The sequence below is a fragment of the Eschrichtius robustus genome, chromosome 19, assembly GCF_028021215.1.
Source record: "Eschrichtius robustus isolate mEscRob2 chromosome 19, mEscRob2.pri, whole genome shotgun sequence".
Taxonomy (NCBI): domain Eukaryota; kingdom Metazoa; phylum Chordata; class Mammalia; order Artiodactyla; family Eschrichtiidae; genus Eschrichtius; species Eschrichtius robustus.
Window position 1 is genome coordinate 54,066,099 of NC_090842.1, and position 23,176 is coordinate 54,089,274.

Here is a 23,176-nt window from a genome sequence, read left to right on the forward strand (position 1 = left end):
ACCTGGGGTCACTAAACAAATACATGGTATGAAGCTTCTCCCACCCCAACTAACACCACCACATCCACCGCTGTATAGGACTAGTTCTGGAAAATCAGAATTCTGTCAGCCGCAGCTCGTGTGTGAATACTAGTCCATCCATTTGCCCCTCTGCTCCCCTTTGACATATGACTAGGTAGAAAATGAACGTGTGAAATGATTCTTGAGGGCCAGCCACAGCCTTGCTGGGTTTCCGTAAAACAGCCCTATTGCCGCCGTTATGGAGACTCCCCAGTGCTCTGCTGAGTTCCTCCTGTGGCCACACCAGGGCACTGTCATGAGCATAGTGCACGGTGGTAAAATCGAGTCAAGTGTAGGAGTCGAGTGTAGGAGTGAGGAATGAAGTGATGCCTGACTAAAGAACTTTCTGGAGGTCAGGGAACTGTCACCTGGAGGTGGTGACCTGATAGGTCTGCTTTCTATGACAGAGCAGGAAGCTGCGTGTGTCTCAGGGCAAATGCACCACTGGAGGCCAGGATCGCCTAATAAGGACTGGTATTTACTTTTACTTGACCCCATTCTGGGCCCTATCACAGTCTGCTAAAATGCTTCTAACATTCATCACCCATGTGAGAGACATAGTATAGTAATTTCCTGCTGAGATGACTGAGGGAAAGGGGTATGGGGGACATTGGTGGAACTGGCTCCTGCAGGTGGGAAAATTCTCACATAATTAATTACTCTTAATCACTCAACATGCGCTTATTTGAGTGCTGTTTTTTTTTTTTTTGGCTGCACCTGGTCTTAGTTGCGGCACGCAGGATCTTCGTTGCGGAATGCAGACTTTAGTTGCAGCATGTGGGATCCAGTTCCCCGATCAGGGATCGAACCTGGGCCCCCTGCATTGGGAGCGAGGCGTCTTACCCACTGGACCACCAAGGAAATCCTTATTTGAGTGCTTTTGAAATACATATTCCTCTGTCCATTCCAGAAAGAAAGCCTAATCAGAGACCTCAAAATCAGAAAGCTTGTCAATTTTTCTCCAGCCTGCCTACCTTCCTTCTTTCCTTCCTTCCCTACTTACCACGAGAGAGGTGTTGTAAACCACACAGAGGTGAACAAGAGCCAGTCCTTCCCTCATAGGCTTTATGAGAGACTCTAGTAAGTAAAACCATACAAGTACAGCATGCTGTGTACTTTTATATTTTTGTTTATTTTAAATTTTTTGGCTGCGCTGTGCGGCACACAGGATCTTAGTTGCCCTGCAGTGGAAGCACGGAGTCTTAACCACTGGACCACCAGGGAAATCCCAGCTGTGTACTTTATTTTTTAAATAAATTTATTTTTGGCTGCATTGGGTCTTCGTTGCTGCGCGCGGGCTTTTCTCTAGTTGTGGCGAGCAGGGGCTACTCTTCGTTGTGGTGCGCGGGCTTCTCATTGCGGTGGCTTCTCTTGTTGCGGAGCACGGGCTCTAGGCGCGTGGGCTTCAGTAGTTGTGGCTCGAGGGCTCTAGAGTGTAGGCTCTGTAGTTGTGGCACAAGGGCTTAGTTGCTCCACAGCATGTGGGATCTTCCAGGACCAGGGATCAAACCCGTGTTCCCTGCATTGGCAGGCGGATTCTTAACCACAGTGCCACCAGGGAAGTCCCCCAGCTGTGTACTTTATAACAAAGGAGAAATCCCCTCTGTGTCCTCAAGGTAGCCACACCCCTTTGGCTACCTAGTAGGTCTAAAAGTGGAGAATCCCAACACAAGCAAGTCCCTCCTCAAGCAATAAACATATCCAGCCTTGGTGACTTTGGGAGATCATGTGGGGAAATGCGAGAGAGTTCAGCTTTTTTCCCCTCTAGATATAGCTTTCTAAATATTTACTTTTATCCTCCATCTTTATTTATAGGTCCAATTTTTCTACCATTTAGTTATTTAATCATGTTCTATTTAGTTAGTGCTTAACTGGTGTTAATCACAACAATAAAATAGTAGTGATGGGACTTCCCTGGTGGCGCAGTGGTTAAGAATCCACCTGCCAATGCAGGGGACATAGGTTCGAGCCCTGGTCCGGGAATATCCTAAATGCCGCGGAGCAACTAAGCCCGTGCGCCACAACTACTGAGCCTGCGCTCTGGAGCCCGTGAGCCACAACTACTGAAGCCCGTGCGCCTAGAGCCCGTGCCCTGCAAAAAGAGAAGCCACCGAAATGAGAAGCCTGCACACCACAACGAAGAGTAGTCTCCACTAGCTGCAAGTAGAGAAAGCCCAAGCACAGCAAGGAAGACCCAACGCAGCCAAAAATAAATAAATAAATAAATAAATAAATAAATAGTGATGATGATGATAATAATAATAATACCATTAACTGGTATAGATGTTTCACTAGTATTCTACTTCCTCATTCTATTTTTTTTATTCAAACAGAAAGTCACAAAAATTATAATCATCCTCATCAGTTCACTCAGTCCCATGTAATTAATTTTTTTTTTCATCTTGATATTTGTCAGCAGTTTTATGAGTTCATCAGTTTCCCATTAGAGTTCTGAAAATGCTTATTCATTCAGTTCAGCAGTATAGTCAGTTACCAGAAACCTGTACTTGTCAGAGTCTTTTCCATGAATTCCTTGAAGATGAAACCTTTTTACAGGAACATTTTTGCAAAAGCATCAGAGTACACCCAGAACTGTCTGTAAATGACAAAAGACTTAAAAATAACCACGGTTAAAGATCTGATGAAAATTCATAATAATACAATTGACAAGGAAATTTAGTTATTTCTGAGATATATATTTTAAAGTAATAACTAGAATTATGACTTATAACATCATACCAGAACATATAAGATTTTTAGAAATTTCATGTAATGTCTGAAACATTTATGTTAACATATTTCCATACAAATAACCCAAAGAAAGTTAATTAGTTTTTTTTGTTTGTTTGTTTGTTTTATACTACAGGTTCTTGTTATCAATTTTATACACATCAGTGTATACATGTCAATACCAATCGCCCAATTCAGCACACCACCATCCCCACCCCACCACAGTTTTCCCCCCTTGGTGTCCATATGTTTGTTCTCTACATCTGTGTCTCAACTTCTGCCCTGCAAACTGGTTCATCTGTACCATTTTTCTAGGTTCTAGGTTCTAGGTTTTTCTAGGTTCTAGGTTTTCTAGGTTCCACATACATGTGTTAATATACGATATTTGTTTTTCTCTTTCTGACTTACTTCACTCTGTATGACAGTCTCTAGATCCATCCACGTCTCAACAAATGTCTCAATTTCATTCCTTTTTATGACTGAGTAATATTCCATTGTATATATGTACCACAATTTCTTTATCCATTCGTCTGTCAATGGGCATTTAGATTGCTTCCATGACCTGGCTATTGTAAATAGTGCTGCAATGAACATTGGGGTGCATGTGTCTTTTTGAATTATGGTTTTCTCTGGGTATATGCCCAGTAGTGGGATTGCTGGATCATATGGTAATTCTATTTTTAGTTTTTTGTGCATTTTCTGGTGTTTAATGAGGCTTGACTTATGAATTAAAACTTTGTCACAGTCATTACATCCCAACGGTTTCTCTCTAGTATGAATTTTCTGACGGGTAATGAGATTTTCTTTCTGATTGAAAGAAAGGATTTTCCACATTCCTTACATTTGCAGGATTTCTCTCCAAAGTGAGCAATGTGATGCTTAGTGAGGTATTGCTTCTGGCTGAAGTTTTTTCCACATTCATTACATTCAAAGGTTTTCTCTCCCATATGGATTTTCTTATGGTCAGTGATATTTGATTTGTGGCTGTAGGCTTTCACACATTTCTTACATGAATAAGATTTCTTTCCAATATGAATTCTCTGGTGACTTATGAGGTGTGACATCTGAATGGAAGCTTTCTCATATTCATAAGGTTTAAAATTTTCTCAAGTTCTATGAAGTTTTGCTTCTGGAAAAAACAGTTCTCCAAATTTGTTACATTCATTGAGTTTCTCCACAGTTTGAATTTTCTCATATTCAATTAGTTTGAATAACTGAAGGTTTTCCAATATTCTTTACATGTACAGGCTTCTTCTGCTGCATTATTTCTCTAGTGACTAATAAGATTAAGCATGTGAATATAAGGATCCCACATGGACAGGGTTTGTAGGCTTTCTCTCCACTGTGTATTCTCAGGTATTTCATGAAGTTTATTGTTAAATCCCTGTTTATACAGATTTCACTTAATCGGGGTCACTATAAGGTAAGATAAATTATAATATACTAATTATATTCATAGCATTTCTTTCTTACATAAATTCCTTCATAATATCTTTTTTTTGTTGTTGTTAAATTTTTATTTATTTATTTATTTTTGGCTGTGTTGGGTCTTTGTTTCTGTGCAAGGGCTTTCTCTAGTTGCGGCAAGCGGGGGCCACTCTTCATCGCAGTGCGCGGGCCTCTCACTGTCACGGCCTATCTTGTTGCGGAGCACAAGCTCCAGACGCGCAGGCTCAGTAGTTGTGGCTCACGGGCCCAGTTGCTCCGTGGCATGTGGGATCTTCCCAGACCAGGGCTCGAACTCGTGTCCCCTGCATTGGCAGGCAGATTCTCAACCAGTGCACCACCAGGGAAGCCCCCCTTCGTAATATCTTAAGTCTAAATTAAGTTTTCAACTCTTTTCAAGTGAGTCACATTGATAGAAGCCTTGTCTTGAAGAGGCTGAAATTCAGAGGATGTCTTTCTGATTCACTTAAATTCACTGCCTTTTTCAAACTGTATTTTCTTGGAGATATCTACAATTTGACTCATGAATCTTTCAGTTGCCTCTCTTATCTGCTTATTAACTTCCAAGATTTCTTCTAAAATGGAATGCAAAGAATAAGCATTAAAAATTAATATGTGAAAATTGTTTAAAATGCTGTTTAGTATGTGGTAAGTATGCAGAAAATGATTATTATTGTAATCATCATCACTTAAATTTTTTGTATTATTATTTTATTAATAAAATTTCACATATTTGTTATTATGGGGTAGACGCTTCAGTTTCAGGTCTAAAGAATCACCCAATATGAATGAAATCACAAGTGCTCATATCTACTGGCTCTTAGTTTTGTTTAATTTTTATTGGAGTATAAGTTGCTTTACAATGTTGTGTTAGTTTCTACTGTACAGCAAAGTGAATCAGCTATACGTATACATATATCCCCTCTTTTTTGGATTTCCTTCCCATTTAGGTCACCTCAGAGCACTGAGTAGAGTTCCCTGTGCTATACAGTAGGTTCTCATTAGTTATCTATTTTATACATAGTATCAATAGTGTATATATGTCAATCCCACTATCCCAATTCATGGCCCTTAGTTTTGAGGAGGAAACTCTTACTGAGGAACTTTGGGTAGTACACTGACATTTAATTTGTATGTATATCTTTGAATGCTTTTAAATTAACCTTCCATAACTCAGAAATCAGCAAAATGAACAGATCTCAAAATGAGTAAGTAACCAATAGGATGAAAGAGTGAGTTAATAAAAAGAGTCTATTTAGAAGACTGGACAGAGGATAGAATGACCAGAGGGAAAAACATACAAAGAGGACATAGTGTATTAAACATAGTGAATTGACATGCATTTATTTTTGCTTCCTCCAGAAACTTCAAGTTATGTAAATGGGAGAGTGGGACAATATAAACTCACAAGAAAAAAAAGAATTGGTATAATTGATGAGTTATGTCAACATATTTTTCAAAGGTGGCAAGCAGAAGCAAGACTGTTAGCTAACAGCAGAACCAAGTAGCTCAAATAAAAGTGCACACAGAAAAGAGTGCAATGAAAATAAGCTATAAACAAATCACTACAACAACTCATGGACTGGAGAAACCAAATGTCTCAAAAGGTGGTTAAAGCATGGAGCTGAAAAAAGGACTTACAAGTAGTTTCAAACTCAGCACCCCCAACCCCATTTAAGCCAAGTGATTACCACCTGTGGTAGTTCTGAACCATGTCCACAAATTTTTTATACTCTCCCTGGCCCCTGCCTTGAGTGTGGGCTGGACTTAGTGACTCACCTGTAATGAACAGATTATGGTGGAAGTGATGGGATGAGACCTTTGAACGTAGATCATAAAAGGCACTCTGGTCTTTCTTGTATCACTTGCTCTTAGGGCAATCTATTAAGCCAGTTGTTGGGGTAATCTATTAAGCCAGTCGTTAGGGCACTCAGGCAGCCCTGTGGTGAGGCCCAGGTAACAAGGAACTGAAGCTTTCTGATAATAGCCAGCAAGGAACTACTAAAAACCATGTGAATGAGCCATCTACCTTGGAAGCAAATGTTCCAGTCCCAGTCAAGTTTGGCCAGCAGGTTGACTGCAACCTCACAAGAGACCCTGAGCTGGAATCACCCAGCTAAGCTATTTCCAGATTTGTGACCCTCAGAAACTGTTTCAGAGAATAAATGTTTGTTGTTTTAAGCTGCTACATTGTAGGGCAATTTGTTATGCAGAAATAGATAATACACTACCACACCATCCTGGCAAAGAATAGAATATTTATTCCCTAGAGAAATTGAATCAGGGAAGCTTTAGACACAAGGATATGAAGAAAAGCAGATGGCAGAGGCACCATGCTGAAATCAGGGGATTAAAAAAATAGTGGAATGTAAATCAACTATACTTTAATAAAAAATTATAATAAAAAATAAATGGGGGACTTCCCTGGTGGTGCAATGGTTAAGAATCTGCCTGCCAATGCAGGGGACATGGGTTCGAGCCCTGGTTCAGGAAGATCCCACATGCCTCAGAGCAACTAAGCCGGTGCACCACAATTACTGAGCCTGCGAGCCACAACTACCGAGCCCGTGTGCCACAACTACTGAAGCCTGTGCACCTAGAGCCTGTGCTCCGCAACAAGAGAAGCCACTAGCACCGCAATTAAGAGTAGCCTCTGCTCGCCGCAACTAGAGAAAGCCCACACGAAGCAACGAAGACCCAATGCAGCCAAAAATAAATAAATTAATTAATTAAAAAAAATAAAGAAATAAAATATAAATGGTGGGACCTCATCACTATTGGACCCTCAAAATTCTGGCAGTCAAGAGGTGAGAAGGCTCTTCTCTGGAGAAACGGAATAGCCTAGGAGAAAAGCTATAATATTAACATTTTGGGGCTGACAAAGAAATGTCTGAAATCTATACTGAAGTTCACAAGTTGACAAGCCCTATCTATCTACCTATTGTTATTACATTAAATCCCTCCCCCCACCCCTCTTGAATTCTTTTGGCTGGTCTAATAATTTAATTGACTCAAGACAGATTAACAGGAGAAAAAAAACCCAATTTAATTTATATGCATGAAAGTCTCATAGAAATGGGACCCCTGACAAAGAAACAATTATTTGTGAAGATTTAACAAAGGGCCTTGTGCTTGGCGGAGCAGACTAACGAAGCAGTAAAAAAGTTCGTTTATACAGCTTTCTTAGCCTTGAATTCCCTAACTCTGGTGATAAGGATGGTTTTTATTCTCTTGGTATAGGGAGGATAGTTTTACATGGGAGATTTATTTCCTGCTTTCAGGGGAAAGAAGGGGGTCAGAGTGTTTTTTATATCATTTTTCCCCACTAGCTGTTTCTCAAGTAACTTTAATTCAAAACAATCAATATGCCATTGTGGCATTTCTTGGGGTGGCCTGTTTTGAGGCCCAACAACAGTCATCTTTTTAGCGCATTATTAATAAATGATGAATGGACAGTATTAATCAACAAACTAGGAAAAGCCTAGCAATATGTAAATGTAAACCTACTAATATGAAAGACAGATGAAAACAATAAAAAAAAGAACTAAGGAAATGAATACAGTTAAGGAAGAGAAAAATACACACACAGGAAAAAGCCACCCAAAATCCCCCTACAATAGCACCAAGAGGTAAGAGGAGATCTTATATCCAGGAAACAATTAACATGTATATAAAAACTGCTCTTGGAAATTAAAAATAAAATACCTATTATTAAAAATTTAATAGCAGATATGGGAAAGAGTTGTGGAAATCACTCAGTTGTAGGGGGAAAAAAAAGTTAAAAAATAAGGTAATAAAAAATGAGAAAGATAACAGATAAAATCAGGAATTTCAACATCCAGAAAGAGAAGGTTCCAGAAACAGAGAGGAGAAAACTGAATGGAGGAAAATTTCAGAAAATTTAAGATTTCTAGAAATATAGGTCACGATTCTTCAACATAAAGGGGTCCACTGAATACCCCATACAATGAACCAAAAAGACTCATACCAGAGCACACCTTTGTGAAGTTTCAGAAAACTAGGTGTGAAGAGAAGTATTTAAGAATGCTTCTAAAGAGAAAGAAGAACAACAAAATACAAATCAAACTGTCATCATACTTTAAGATAAAAACTGTAAGCTAGAAGACAATGGTATAATTCTCTCAAAATTCTAAGGGAAAATTATATCCAACCTAAAATTCCAAACCTAGTTAAGCTATCATCCAAAAGAGGTTAGAATAAAGACGTTTTTAGACTTGTAAGGGCCCCAAAATTGTATTCCAAATTAGTCTCTCTCAAGGTGCTAATGGAGGATTTTTTAAAAAATAAAAATGTGAGACTAAATCAAGAAAAAAAGAAGACATAAGCTCCAGGAAACCAGTAATTCAACATAAGAGGTGAAGGAAATTCCCAAGATGGTCATGTGCTAGTTATTCATTTATTGTGTTTCAGTCCCACACTGAACCTTCTATGTGGTTCTCTGTAATGTTGGGATTGGGACTCTGCACACTACATTTCCCAGGCTCCTTTGCCAGCTGGCTTCTTTTTATTTATTCACTGATAAATCGAACATACTCATTAATTAACTCTACAGTGGAGAAATCTTATGGACACCATTTAAACTATAAGTAATAAAACCTGGGGCTTTCCTGGTGGTCCAGTGTTTAAGACTCTGCGCTCCCCATGCAGGGGGCACGGGTTCCATCCCTGGTCCGGGAACTAAGATCCGGGGCGGGGGGGGGGGGGGAAGTTAACATTACCAGTAATGGAACATATTGACATTGCGTGTCTCCTGATAAAATAAACCAAGAAGAGCATAGCATCATTTATGGGATTTTCCTCCCCAAAATGTATAAACGATCAGGACACATCAGGTAAACCCAAATTGAAGAACATTATACAAAATAACTAATCTGTACTCTTTGAAAATGTTAAGATTGTGAACAGGTGGAATAAACAGAAAACAAATAGTAAGGTGGCAGATTTAAACCCAAATATTTTAGTAGTTTCACTGTAGAGGAGAGTGTCTATACTTGAGGGTCTGGGACAGATAAAACCAAGCATCTCGTAATAAATTACTTTGCAATCTTCCTTCTTGCTTTAAAAGCATGTTGAATTTGCATTCTAATCCATAGTAAAAGTGCCTATTTTAACATAACCCGTTAATGTTGTTTAGCATATAGTAGATTAAAAAAGATTCTGTCAACCTTCAAATAAAATTGATGCCCCATAAAGATACCCTCTTTTATCATTTTACAAAAGCCTAACAGGAGGGTCAGAGGTTAATTTCTGTTACACAGATACAAGCCTGGTCTCCCAAACAGGTGACCCACATTCACATACACACAACACCCAGTCACACCTGCGGTCACAACTCAGCATCTTCAGCATCCTCTGCCCCGCCCTCTTCCTCACCTGAGTGCGGAGACGCACGCGCGCACACATACTCTTCAAGATCGTGATTTCTTCTCTGTCGCCTCTTCAATACAGTCCAGAAAGAGAAGATTAGGTCCCACCTTCACTCTCACCCTGAGCGCTGCGCGGACCGAGGCCCGGACTCACCCGACGGACAAAGACGAAAAGTGTGTCATCCCCTCTGCATTCCGAGGGCGAACTAGAACCTCCAGAAATCTCCCGGGCCCGGCGGGTTGGGTCACGGGTGCCAGGACCAGCTGAGAAGAATCAGTTCGCTTGCATTCCGGCCGATTGGCTGCTTTTCTGGCTTGAACTACATTTCCCAGAGGCTCTGCGACTCGGAGCTACTTAAGCCGCGAACCTGCGGTCTCGCCTTTTGCTTACGGGCGATAACTGAGCTGCCAGAGATGGGTAGGACTGGCAACTCCAGCAGGTATGCCGGCTCCATCTGCGAACCGCTTGGCGTCCGGCCCTTGAGGTTCTGATTGGTGCGGAGAGGCGGTGGATGAGCGCAAACCTAGCTTCCGCGCCGAGAGGAATCGGGGGCCCGTTTTCAGCCTCTGGACTACATTTCCCAGAGAACTCCGCAGGCCCACGCTATGTCCCGCGGGATTTCGCTGCTGCGTTTCGCAGCGGCGGGGCCGTTGGCTCCGCGGAGGTAGCTGCTGAGGGGCCTTTGGAACCCGGTGCAACTTAGCTACTTTGGACCAGACCGGAACTAGGGAAGGACTAGGGTGAGGAGTTGGGGCCCCGGCCTTTCGTGTCCGGAGCGAGAAGAGAGGAGATCGTGTGTGTGTGTGTAATTGTTATAGTGTGTCTTCGCAGTGTGTGATGGTGACAGTATGTGGTGATCACTCTGGGTGATGGAGTGGGGTGCTTGTGACTGTATGGGGTCCTTGTTCCCAGAAAGGGTATGTGATTGTTACTGCATTGTGCGCCATTGTGGGGGATGTAGAGGGCAGGTGACTGTGCATTTGGAACTGTGTGTCCCGGTAATGGGTGTGTGATTGTTTGAATGTGTGAAGCACCGTGTGCCTAGGATTTGGAGGTCTGAGACTGTGGTGTAAGGCGCCTGTGACTGTGCAGGTGCAACTAATATGACATTAGTGTGTGGGTGCGGGGAGTCCTGTGGCCGTGCAATAGAGACCTTGTGTGTCCCCTAGGTATTTATGTGGGATTATATGTAACCGGGTGACCTTGTATAGCACTATGTGTGCCATGGTGGGTGGGTTGTGATGCTGCAAGTGTGGTTTCACCACTCCATACCTAGGAGTCATTTGTGAGCCCATGATAGATTCTAGCTCTTTTCCTGTAACTGCATTGGGCTGGATTCTTCAGTCTTCCCTGACCTTCCTCTGTATGTGTGTGTGGGTGGAGAGGGGCTGGAGAAAGTGTGGGATCCCAAGAAAAGCTAAGTGTCCCATCAGTTTCTTCTTCTTTCCTCAGTTACCTCACTAAGAGGAAAGAATGGTTTTTGAACATCCAAAGGCCAAGATCAAAGTGCTTTGGGATTTTTTCTTTCTTCCCTGAAATCTTTGTTTTTCAAGGCATATATTTTTTTCCTCTTCTGACGATTCCTGACTACCAAAAGCCCATTCAAGAGACCTTGTCCTTAGTACTTCCCATTTGGATACATAATGGAGGCCTTGGGGTTAGACCCAGAGACCCAGTTTCCTGTATGTCCCCTCCATCTTAGTATTAATTTGGCAGTTTCTCCTGTGTGCCATATCTCCTCTAAGATCTCTGCTGGCCTAGTGAGGCAAAAACAAGAGGCTTCATCATAACAACTGAATTGTTGAAAATAAGATGAGTGCATATGTGGCACACACCACACCACACACCAAGCAAAAGCCATGCAATTTATGGGTTGGTTTTGGTTAGTCTCAGTCCAAACAGGTGATAAGATCTTTCACTTTGCCAATATTTTTGAAGTAGGAATGACATGGAGGCTTGATCAAAGAGTTCTATACCAATAGGACAAGGGATTTGCCAGGTAATTTGTGAGTAAGTACTTGGACCAGTTTCCAGGTCTATTTTGAATTAAATTCTCAAATGGTCCTTGTTGGAGTTCTCAATCTGGAATCCATGGACTCCATCACCAGATATCTAAAGGGAAGGAGGGCTGGAATGAAATTCACTAAGGGTTACAAAAATGGTAGAACCACGGATAGATCTAAAAGCAGAGACTATAACACTTTGGGACAACCTTTGAGATAATAAAATCCAAAATTACTTTTCACAAATAGAGAAATTTTAAGTAAATCCCAATATAAGGTGGCATTTTATGCAGCTAAGTAAAAATATGTTTGAGATAGAACATATCCATTTTCTTTATTATGACTAACATTAAGCAATTTAAAATAAATAGAAGGGCTTCCCTGGTGGCGCAGTGGGTAAGAATCCGCCTGCCAATGCAGGGGACACGGGTTCGAGCCCTGGTCTGGGAAGATCCCACATGCCGCGGAGCAACTAGGCCCGTGCGCCACAACTACTGAGCCTGCACTCTAGAGCCCGCGAGCCACAACTACTGAAGCCCGCATGCCTAGAGCCCGTGCTCCGCAACAAGAGAAGCCACTGCAGTGAGAAGCCCTTGCACCACAACGAAGAGTAGCCCCCGCTCGCTGCAACTAGAGAAAGCCCGCGCACAGCAACAAACACCCAACGCAGCCAAAAATAAATAAATAAAATTTAAAAATAAAATAAATAGAAAATACTCAAGAAATTGTTATAGTTAAATCTCCTCCCTAATTTTTTAGGAACAGAAGTTATTTGTAAAAGGGCCAAAGGAATGTGAGGTCCTCAGAATGAAGAAGCTTTAGAGCTGTCAATTGAAGCTCAGTAAATATCAAACCAATTCTTAGCTAGAGTCAAGCTCTTCAGAAGCTCCCTGGAGATTCACATGAAGGAAAATAGATGTCTTAAAGGGCAGATTATGAATAATAGGGGAAACTATTCTCAATTAGTAGAACTATGTTTCCTTACTTCTCTATTATCACATCCTTGAAGAAGTTCCTCTGGAAAGGATTTATCCATTTGGCCTCCACAGCCACTCATGGATTTGACCACATCCATGAATACTTCCTTCTTCTGAAATGACAAAAACCTTTTTCTTCTCCAGAGGGCTGTGCCCCCATAGTGCCCTGGTGGGGGTGGCCATGAAGGGGCAAAGAGGGGATATAAGGTGATCAAAACATTGTAGGCGGACAGCATGTATCGAATTGCTTAGGCAATGCTGGACATTTTAAACTTCACATAGCACTTAATTAGATTATCAAACATCCACAGTTTGGAATTCTAGCTAGACTTAATTTATTATTGGGAGCAAGGGGGGGCAGTTCCAGATAGTGGAGAGAAAGGTGATAGGCCTCTGCCCAGCTGAGTGAGGGCGACTCGGAACTTGAAAGCCTTGCATGTAAAAGTTCAGCTGGTCCTCATCTAGGCCACCCGCATCTCTCCTTTGATGTTGCAACAGCCTATTAACTGATCCCCCTACTTCTTTCATTGCCTGCCTAACATTCCTTCTTAACACAGCGGCCAGGGTGATTCTTCCAAAATGTAGGTCATCACTCCCTGGCTTAAAACTTTCCGTGGCTGCCCATCTCACTCAGAGTAAAAACCAAAGTTTCTACGATGGCTTACACAGCCCAATGTAATCTGGCTCTCGGCTGCCTCTCTGACTTGATTTTCTATATATTTTTAGGTAACTTAATTCTGCCCCTTCTGCTTTTGAACTTGCCGATTCCCCTGCCTGGCATTTTCTTGCTCCTGATATCTGCATCACTTACTCTTTCACTTCTTCAAGACTTTGCTCACCTGTCACCAAATTGGAAAAGCCTTCTTTGACCACCCTACATAGAATAACATCTCAACCAGTGCACTTCCTATCTCCCTTATACTGTTTTATTTTTTCATAGCTCTTATTACCATTTTTTAACAGATATAATTGACGTAAAACATATTAGTTTCAGGTGTAAAACATAATGATTCAATATATTATGTATATATGTATATATTATGAAATGATCACCTCAGAAAGTCTAGTTAACATCCATCACTGCAGATAGTTACAGACTTTTTTCTTGTGATGGGAAGTTTTAAGATCTAATCTCTTAGCAACTTTCAATATATAATATAATATTAACTATAGTCACCATGTTGTACATTACATCCCCAGGACTTATTTACTTTATAACTGGAAGTTTGTACCTTCTGACCACCTTCACCCATTTTTGCTGCCCCCGCCCCACCTCTGGCAACCACCAATCTAGTCTCTGCATCTATGAATTTGGTTTTTTGTTTTGTTTTTAGATTCCACATATAAGTGAGATCATATGGTATTTGTCTTTCTCTGTCTTACTTCACTTAGCGTAATGCCCTCAAGGTCCATCCATGTTGTTGCAAATGGTGAAATTTCATTCTTTTTTATGGTTGAATAACATTCCAGTGTGTGTGTGTATCACAATTTCTTTATCCATTGATTCACTGATGGACACTTAGGTTGCTTCCACGTCTTGGCTATTGTAAGTAATGCTGCTATGAACATGTGGATGCATGTATCTTTTCAAGTTAGTGTTTCTGTTTTCTTCAAATAAATACCCAGAAGTGGAATTGCTTGATCATATGGTAATATAAAAAAAACCTTTTTGAGGAACCTCCATACTGTTTTCCATAAGGGCTGTGCCAATTTACATTCTCATCAATGATGCACAAGGGCTCCCTTTTCTCCACATCCTCACCAACACTTGTTATTTGTTGTTTTTTTTTTAACAGTAGCGATTCTAATAGGTGTGTGAGGTGAAATCTCATTTTTTTTTAATAAAGCATTTTTTAAAAAGTTTATTTTGGCTGTGCTGGGTCTTCGTTGCGGCGCACGGGCTTTCTCTAGTTGCAGCGAGCGGGGGCTACTCTTCTTTGCGGTTTGCGGGCTTCTCATTGCAGTGGCTTCTCTTGTTGCGGAGCACAGGCTCTAGGCACATAGGCTTCAGTAGTTGTGGCATGCAGGCTCAGCAGTTGTGGCTCGTGGGCTCTAGAGCACAGGCTCAGTAGTTGTGGTGCACGGGCTTAGTTGCTCTGCGGTATGTGGGATCTTCCCGGACCAGGGCTCAAACCCGTGTCTGCTGCTTTGGCAGGCGGATTCTTAAACACTGCACCACCAGGGAAGTCCCAACATTTCTTTTCTTTATCTAGAGACTTCCTTGCCCAACTGAGCTTCATCTATGAACCCATCTCAGGTCCTCCCATTCTGTCAGGGAGCGAGTGATGGCACCCAGCAGCAGGGTCTTGTCCCTTAGTTTCCCATTCTTTTCTTTTTTTTCTTTATTGAAGTATAGTTGATGTACAATATAAGTTACAGGTGTACAACATGATTCACAATTTTTAAAGGTTATACTCCATTTATAGTTATTAATATTGGCTATATTTCCTGTGTTGTACAATATAGCCTTGTAGCTTATTTTACACATAATAGTTTGTACCTCTTAATCCCCTACCCCTATATTATCCTTCCTCCTTTCCCTCTCCCCCACTGATAACCACTAATTTGTTCTCTATATCTGTAAGTCTGCTTCTTTTTTTTATTATATTCACTAGTTTGCTGTATTTTTTAGATTCCACATATGAGTGATATCCTACAGTATTTGTCTTTCTCTGTCCGACTTATTTCACTTAGCATAATACCCTCCAAGTCCATCCATGTTGTTGCAAATGGTAAGATTTCATTCTTTTTTATGGCTGAGTAGTATTCCATTGTGTGTGTGTGTGTGTGTGTGTGTGTGTGTGTGTGTGTGTGTGTATGTCCATTGACAGATGAATGGATAAAGAAGATGAGGTATGTGTATATATGTATATAATAGTGTTGCTATGAACACTGGGGTACATGTATATTTTCGAATTAGAGTTTTCATCTTTTCCAGATATATGCCCAGGACTGCTGGATCATATGGCCACTCTATTTTTAGTTTTTTGAGGAACCTCCATACTGTTTTCCATAGTGGCTGTACCAGTTTACATTCCCACCAACAGTGTAGGAGGGTTCCCTTTTCTCCACACCCTCTCCAGCATTTGTTATTTGTAGATTTTTAAAATTATGGTGTGAGGTGATTCCTCATTGTAGTTTTGATTTGCATTTCTCTAATAATTAGCAATATTGAGCATCTTTTCATGTGCCCGTTGGCCATCTGTATGTCTTCTTTGGAGAAATGTCTATTTAGGTCTTCTGTCCATTTTTTGACTGGGTTTTTTTGTTGTTGTTGTTGTTGTTGAGTTGTGTGAGCTGTTTGTATATTTTGGAAATTAAGCCCTTGTTGGTTGCATCATTTGCAAATATTTTCTCCCAGTCTGTACGCTGTTTTTTTAATTTTGTTTGTGGTTTCCTTTACCGTACAAAAACTTATAAGTTTGATTAGGTCCCATTTATTTATTTTTGCTTTTATTTTTATTGCCTTGGGAGACTGACCTAAGAAAACATTGGTACAATTTATGTCAGAGAATGTTTTGCCTGTGTTCTCTTCTAGGAGTTTTATGGTGTCCCGTCTTATATTTAAGACTTAGCCATTTTGTATCTCATTGTGGTTTTGATTTGCATTTCCCCTATGGTTAGCCGATGTTGAGCATCTTTTCATGTGCCTGTTGGTCATCTTCACGTCTTTGGAAAAATGTCTATTCACTTCTTCTGCCCATTTTTTAATTGGCTTTTTTTTTTTTTAATGTTGAGTTCTATGAGCTGTTTATATATTTTGGATATTTACTCCTTATTGCTCATATCATTTGCAAATATTTTCTCCCATTCCGTAGGTTGTCTTTTCGTTTTGTCGATGGTTTCCTTTGCTGTGCAAAAGCTTTTAAATTTAATTAGGTCACATTTGTTTATTTTGCTCTTATTTCCTTTGCTTTAGGAGACAGATCCAAAAAAATACTGCTCTGATTTATGTCAAAGAGCGTTCTGCCTCTGTTTTCCTCTAGGAGTTTTATGGTTTCTGGTCTTACATTTAGGTCTTAATCCATTTTGAGTTTATATTTGTAAATGGTATAGGAGAATGTTCTAAATTCATTCTTTTATATGGAGCTGTTCAGTTTTCCCATCACCATTTGTTGAAGAGACTGTCTTTTCTCCATTGTATATTCTTGCCTCCTTTGTCGTAGATTAATTGACCATAAATGTGTGCGCTCTTTTTTCTGTTCTAGCATCCCACTCTTTTCTAACAGTGTTCCCATTTGTGTGCAGTGCTCTATGATGGAGCCTAAATACATTCCACTGGGCCTCCCATATCAGAATTGTGGGTTTGTTTTTTTTTTTCAGATTCAGAATTGTGGTTTAATGAAGTGGAAATGATTGTTGAATGGGATAACTCATCTTCACAGGCCTGTTTATTTTTCGTTAATTTTTGAGTTCCCCTTTAAAAAAAAAAATGAAGTATTTCTTACCACAGAAGAATAATAGAACACTCATGTACTTAACACATAGAATAGGAAGGCCTATTGAAGACCCTTTTGTACCCTGCCCTCCCTCTCAAAGTGTAACCTGTAAAGAAAATTTTGTAGTCATCATTCTCTTGCTTTTCACAATTGTTTTGCTATTTATCCCTAAACAATATACTGTTAGCTTTTCTATAGTTTTGAACTTTTTAACAAGTAAGACTAGCCAGATGCATAAGTTTTTGAGAATTTTAGACTTTCAAAGCTGTAAAGGAACTTAGAGATCTTGTTCAATCTCAATATCCAAAATAATGGAATGGTTATGTCTTGCCTTCCTAAGATGAAAGATACATCCAGTTAAAAAGAGTTTATTAAAGAACTTGCATTATAAGGAAAAATACTTATGATACTTTCTGAAAATGACGATTCTTAGTATTTGGTGTACACTTTAATTAGATCAAAGTCCTATTATGTGCAATAGAGGTTTTGCTTGTTTGTTTGGTAAATATTTTAGAGAGATTCTGACTTTTTCCTTTAAGAAGTAAGAAAAAAAAAAGGGAAAGGAAGAGCTCATATTTAAGAGTTTATTGTAAGTAGTAATTAGCATGTCAGAGGTTCACTATACAGTTCTTTCAACTTCCTGTATGTTTGAAAATTTCCACAATAAAAATATTGGTAAGTCAGGGATGATCATTAAAATAAATAGTAATTTTCCAGGCCTACAGGTTGCTGTGTGTTTTTCTACTCTATTTCATTATTTGGGAAACTGTAAATAAATGTGTGTTTTGTTCATTCCTAGCCCTAGCCGTGGGATAATGGGAATGTCTCACTGTATGAAGGAGGTTTGTCTACAGCAATAGGAATATTCAAGAAGGTGGAGGCACTTTGTTCTAATTACACTAATTTTTTTACTCTGCCCTATCTTTGGCTTAGCCCATTTGCTCAGTGTATTTTCTCCATCCCTCAGTGTCCTTTTCCATCTCTTCTTTCATCTGAAAAACATTTCCTTTAATTTTAACAGGACTACATGGTTTTGTCATTTTAGGGGTTGGTGATGTTCAGGGATGTGGCTGTAGACTTCTCTCAGGAGGAGTGGGAATGCCTGGACTCTACTCAGAGGGATTTATATAGAGATGTAATGATGGAGAATTACAGCAACCTGGTCTTACTAGGTAAGGATTTCTTTTATTTATTTATTTATTTATTTAATTTACGTTTGGCTGCACTGGGTCTTCGTTGCTGTGTTGTGGGCTCTGTCTAGTGGCGAGTGGGGGCTACTCTTCGTTGTGGTGCACGGGCTTCTCACTGCGGTGGCTTCTTTTGTTGCGGAGCATGGGCTCTAGGTGCACGGGCTTCAGTAGTTGTGGCACGCAGCCTCAGTAGTTGTGGCACACAGGCTCAGTAGTTGTGGCACACGGGCTCTAGAGCACAGGCTCAGTATTTATGGTGCACGGGCTTAGCTGCTCCGTGGCATGTGGGATCTTCCCAGACCAGGGATAGAACCTGTGTCCCCTGCATTGGCAGGTGGATTCTCAACCACTGTGCCACCAGGGAAGTCCTAGGTAAGGATTTCTATTCCCAAATAACTTGTGAATTTTGGGTGTATTTTCAGTTGTCTGGGTGGATTTCTACCTATTTCCTTGGGAATTATTTTGTACATTGTAGATTCGGAGATGAGCAGCACTTTGTGGTACCTTTATCTTCTCCTTGCTTTACACCTTCCTCTTGTCCTTCATGTTGTTGCCTGTTTTCTTGAGGACTGGGTTTGAATTCAGGAACAGCATGATTATGTCTTCTTATTTTTTCTTACAAACAGGACTCTCTATTCCTAAGCCTGATGTGATTTTCTTATTAGAGCAAGGGAAAGAGCCCTGGATGGTTTCAAGGAACATGGTGGGAGGATGGTGCCCAGGTGAGTAGATTGAACAGGTAGGGAAAGGCACTGCAGTTAAGAACCCAGCTGGTGGGACTTCCTTGGTGGTCCAGTGGGTAAGACTCCGCTCTCCCAATGCAGGGGGCCCGGGTTCGATCCCTGGTTGGGGAGTTAGATCCCGCATGCATGCTGCAGCCAAGAAGTCTGCATGCCGCAACTAAAAATCTTGCATGCTGCAACTAAAGATCCCGCATGCCGCCAAGAAGATCCTACATGCCGCAACTAAGACCCGGCGCAGCCAAAATAAATAAATACATATTAAAAAAAAGAAGAACCCAGATGGGGAGGGAGGCAGCACCTTAAAGGTATAGATTGAGGAATCTCTTCCTTGAAGGCCCATCCAAGGATTGTGAAGAAAAGCCCTAAAACACGTGGAAAAAAGTAAAGTGCTTCCCTTTTACCCCCACCTTTACTCTCTGTGCTATTCATCTGTCATAATTCCCTCCCATTTCAAAGCCCTTTTTCTCTAAGAGCCATTTTATATCATATAACTTAGATCCACTTCTTTCCCTTTTTTAAACTCATGTGTTGTTGTTTTTTTAATTTTTATATTTATTTTTGGCTGTGTTAGGTCTTCGTTTCTGTGCGAGGGCTTTCTCCAGTTGCGGTGAGTGGGGGCCACTCTTCATCGCGGTGCGCGGTCCTCCCACTATCGCGGCCTCTCTCGTTGTGGAGCACAGGCTCCAGACGCGCAGGCTCAGTAGTTGTGGCTCACGGGCCTAGTCGCTCAGCGGCATGTGGGATCCTCCCAGACCAGGGCTCGAACCCGTGTCCCCTGCATCGGCAGGCAGATTCTCAACCACTGCGCCACCACGGAAGCCCCTAAACTCATGTGTTTTAAAAAAAATCTTCTGAAATGCATTTTTAAGCCCTATTGTTCATTTTTCCTACTGATCTTTGAATTTTTTTTCCCTCTGACTAGTTTTGCTTTGATGCAGCAATTCTGTGCATTAACAGATATTCATTTACTTTTAGTCAACATTTATTGACTTAAAATAGTGTTCTAATTGTAGGATAGAGATGATTTTAATTTTTTTCACAGAACATTACAAACGTGTTTAAATTTTTTTTTTTTTTACTTTATTACGGACAGAGGAATGGACATCCCATGAATTCATGCCCTAGCTTCAGCAGTTATTAACATGTTTTCGATCTTATTTCATCTATCCTCATTGACCTCTGCATCCCCCACCCTTGAAGTATTTTAAAGCAAGTCCCAGATATCATACGTTTAAATACTATTAAATATATAAGTTGCTTTTTACAGTTTCTTCTATTTAAAATTACTACTCTGATGCATCTTTATTTAGATGGATATTTTCATATTTGATGATCAGATATGAGATTCCTGGGCCAAAAAATTTAAACCCTTTAAAGCTCCTGATATTCTAGCACATAAATGCATGATCGAGGGTTAATTACAGATTTTTTACCCATATTCTGATGTTAGGGCCTGACATTTTCTTTGAAAATGGGTTCCCTATTTGGAGTTCTGCCTTATTTTTCATACATATTAAACCCATAAGGCGTGAATCACAATTTAAGCTTTCAGTTTTTTACATGAAGGGACAACATAAAGATTCTTGCAACCGGTGTGAATAGAGAATCTTCTAGGGCTGTGCTGTCCATACGGTAGCCACTAGCTACATGTGGCTATTTAAGATAAACTTTATAAAGTAATTAAAATTAGATAAAAAATTTAATTCTACAGATGCACTAGCCATGTTTCATGTGCTCAGTAATCACATGTGGCTACTGGCTACCATATTGGACAGTGCAGATTCAGAGCATTTCCAGCTTTTCAGAAAGTTCTGTTCCATTTCTATCATTCTAGACAGTTCCTCTCTTCTGCACAAGGTTTTCACTATTGATTTCTCTCCATATAATTCAAGAGCAATTTTTTTTTTTGTGACTAGCCTGTATAAAGTCTTCCCAGAACATTCTACTTATTTTTGTGTGTTTCAAAAACCTCTTTTTACTAGGTAAGGTAATGATATAAAAAAGAATATATGTAAATTTTAAAGCCTAACAATAAAAAAAATCTGTGACCCTGCCATACATCTCAAGAACTAGCATACTTCACAATGCCACTGCACCTAACTTGTGCTCATTTTTTATTCTGTTTTACTGCTCCCGCAATGTTCCCATAGCACCTAATCTGATTTTTGTGCTTATTCTTCCTTTGACCCTTTTATGTGATTTAATAATTTTAGTACCCATAAGCAATGGATTTAGATTTTTTGTTATTGAATATTATAAAAATGGTTTCATACTATATGGAGCTTTCTCTAACCCAATTTTTTTCACCTAAAATTTTTTTTAGGTGATTTTTTTTCATCCATGTCTTTGCATGTGGCTGTGGTTCATTAATTTTCATTGTAGTCTACTATTATCCCATTATGTGCCACATATGTATCACAATTTATGTGTCTGTTCTCTGGGTCAGTGGAATTTGGGTTCTTTTGAACTAAGTTGCTATGAATATTCTTGTAAATCTCTATTGTTGCTCATGTGTATGAATTTCTCTAGGATATATACCTAGAAGTGGAATTTCTAGTTCATAGGGTATGTAAATATTCAATTTTTCAAGATAATGGCAAATTCTTTTTGAAAGTAACTGTACCACTCTGCTCTTCCAGTACCAGAGTTTTCTTTGATGCATTTCCTCATTTACACTTAGAATTTATAATCACACATTATAATTTGTGCCAATGCAGTTGCCCAGAGTTAGTGAAACACAAGGTTAGGGCACAGTCCTCCAGATTGCCAAATTTGCCCAAGACTTCTGGCACAAGACTTCTGGCACCATCTGAAAGTTTAGGAGTCCACAGGGTCCACCTCATTTCAGATCAGCTGGCTACAAATTCGGGGATCTTCGTGGACTCCCTCATATTTTACAATTCATGAGAATAACTCACAGAACTCAGGAAAGCACTATACTTATAATTAGTTTTATTACAGCATAAGAATACCAGCAAAAGGATTAGAGCCAGCCAAAGGAAGACACACATAGGGTAGAATCTGAGAGGGTTCCCAAATGCGAAGGTTCCGTTCCATGTCCTCAGGGATGCTTAGCCCTCACATCATTGATGTGACAATACGCGTGGAATATTGCTAACCTAGGATGCTCACCTGAGTTTCAGTGTGCAAAGTTTTTATCAAGGCTTTATTACATAGGCATGGTTGAGTTATCACCCATGTGGTTGAACTTGGCCTCCAGCTCCCTACCCTTCTATGGAGGCTGATTTCACCTGGCCCAAAGACCCAGCTCTCTAAATATATGGTTCATCTTTCTGGCATGGGCAGCTGCCACCAGGAGTAGGTGTAGTCCAAGGGGTTCACTATGAGTAACAGAGATACTCCTATCACTTGAGAAATTCCAAGGCTTTAGAGGTTACCTCTCAGGAACCAGGACAGAGGCCAGACCTCTCTTTAGGGAAAGTTAATTCTTCACTATACAATAGTGAATGTAAAGTTCTACATTTTCCTAGTTTTTATCAACTAGGTTAAATGTTTTTTAAAAAATGTATATTTGTTATTTATACTTTCTTTTTATGTAAAATTTTGCCATCTTTTCCACTAGATTGTTTAGGTTTATTTTCTTAATAATTAATTAATTTGCAGGAGTTATTTATTTACTTACTTAAAATTGTGTTAAAACAATGAATAACAAGTGTGTTCCATTTTAACCTTTTTTGAGTGTAAATTCAGTGGCATTAAGTACATTCACATTCTCTTGCAACCATCACTGTATTCATTTCCACAACTTTTTCATCTTCCCAGAATGAAACTATGTACTCATTAAATAATAACTCCCAATTCCTCTTCCCCACCAGGGCCTGGCAACCACCATTCTACTTTCCGTCTTTATGAATTTCACTATTCTAGATATCTCATATGAGTTGAATCATACAATGTTTGTCTTTTTGTGTATGGCTTATTTCACTTAGTACAATGTCCTCAAGTTTCATCCATGTTCTGGCATGTGTCAGAATTTCCTTTTTAAGGCTGAATTCTGTTGTATGTATTTACCACATTTTGTTTATCGATTCATCCATCAGCAGACATTTGGGTTGCTTCCATCTTTTGGCTATTGTGAATAATACTTCTAGGAACATGGGTGTACAAATACCTGTTTGAGTCCCTGCTTTCAAGTGTTTGGGTATATACCCAGAAGTGAAATTGCTGGATCATATGGTA

The 23,176-nt window shown here is 40.0% G+C and overlaps 1 pseudogene; it reads left to right on the plus strand.

The window, feature by feature from the left end:
- The first annotated feature begins 10,254 nt into the window (after positions 1 to 10,254).
- The window catches only part of LOC137752406 (zinc finger protein 850-like), a 55,628-nt pseudogene continuing 42,706 nt past the window's right edge, over positions 10,255 to 23,176 (plus strand).